The sequence below is a fragment of the Macadamia integrifolia genome, chromosome 13 (genome assembly GCF_013358625.1).
Source record: "Macadamia integrifolia cultivar HAES 741 chromosome 13, SCU_Mint_v3, whole genome shotgun sequence".
In the NCBI taxonomy this organism is placed as follows: domain Eukaryota; kingdom Viridiplantae; phylum Streptophyta; class Magnoliopsida; order Proteales; family Proteaceae; genus Macadamia; species Macadamia integrifolia.
Window position 1 is genome coordinate 28,745,693 of NC_056569.1, and position 1,842 is coordinate 28,747,534.

Genomic DNA, 1,842 nt, shown 5'->3' on the forward strand with positions numbered 1-1,842 from the left:
GCTAATTTACTAGCACCTCGGCTAATTCTCGGGAAAATTAGAGTAGCAACCCATCGTCACGGTCTCCACTTACATCACAGATACACAAATGAAAAATTAAACCTGAGGTCGTACACCTATCCACACAATCCTCAAGTCATCCTAACCATCTGGGCAACCCACGGATGGATAAAGAAATTTCAATTGCTTAGCATAGATTTAGGTATCAATATTGATATTGGTATTGTATCTATTAATATGGATCAGATCGGTATCAGATTGGTGCATATCAATCACTTTTGCCTTATTTTTTGAAAAAAAAAAATATATATATATATATATATATTGTATACCATTTTACCCTTAAAACGATAAGGTGGGTTGCCAATTTGGATCGATTAGGTATTAGGTTTTGGTATTAATCTATACTAATACGGTACAATTGATACGATGGATATGATATCAATAATTGAAACCATGTTCCCTAGCCCAACCTAAGAAGTTAAATGCTGTGAGAAGTTCCCTCTTCAATGTGGCCGTAGGGAAATTCAGTCCCATATGTGAAATTGGGTAAATGACAAATGGCAGGCATAGGAGCCTCTTGCCTTTTGCTTTGCTTATTGTGGAATACAGTCCCTATAATCAACATATCCATGGGGGAGATTTATTATTGTTATTATTATTATTATTATTATTATTTTGATAAGAAAACAGATAATTATTAGTGTATAGGAAACAGATCTCCACAAGGCTTTTCTCCATCTCCATGTAGAGAGAAAAAAAAAAAAAAAAATTCAGTAGAAGAGATAATTATTAGTGTAAGGGATATAGATCTCAACGATACCTCTTTCTATTAAGGTTTGTGGAGTTGGTATTGGGAATAGGATCTGTTAAGGTCGATCCTGATTTGGATGGATCTGGATCGGATAGAAATATCTCTTATTTTTTAATTTAAAAATCTTTTTTTTTACTGTTTTACTTTTTATCCGTATCAATCCACTGGTATGTTATCAGTAAAGAATCAGAATTGGTCAAAGCCAAGCCAATTTGACCAATCTAATACCTCAAACCATTCTCTCTATCTCTATGTAGAGAGGGAGTTTATACTATTATAAGAGATGAAGATCCCCACAATGCCATTATGGGGATTAGTTCTCATGCTCTCTCATATTCTAATCAATAGACTCATACTAATACGGATCCATATCATCTCCAACCACTGGGGAACCTAGCGTGCATCCATGGCTGGAAGGATTTTGGATAGTTAAAAGAAAAGAAAAAATCTATAAAAATCATCTCACATGATTATGTGATTGACTTCAAATCATTCTCTATTTTTGTTTATTAAATTTCATTTTATTTCATATTTAGATTTTTGGGTCTCAAAAATAAATAAAATTACGATTAAAAAATATTTATTAAATATGATATGATAGAAAAAAATTAAGTAGTTTATATTTTATACAACCATGTTAGGTAATAAAATTCACAAAAAAAAAAAAAAAAAAAAGCATGAGCCACCCCTCTCACATAATATAACAATGGGTTTACAGAGACGTTTTTTCTCTTATTCTAAACCATGTGGGCCTCATGTGAACATCATATGGATGATACCATTCTCCAAACCCCTCATTGGTGTAGTGTACATATTCCTTCTTACATTGTTGTTATAGGAAACCTTCTCCCTTACAAAAATTTTCTTTATAAAGTTTTAATTTTTCACATCCCTTTTGTTTAATTCTCTTGCTACCAAAAGGAACCTTTTATATTTGGAAGACAACATGAAAAGAAAAAAAAAATTATTCAAAAAAAATTGAATTTAAGGAAAAAGATAGATACATAAAAAATCATCATGTAATCAAT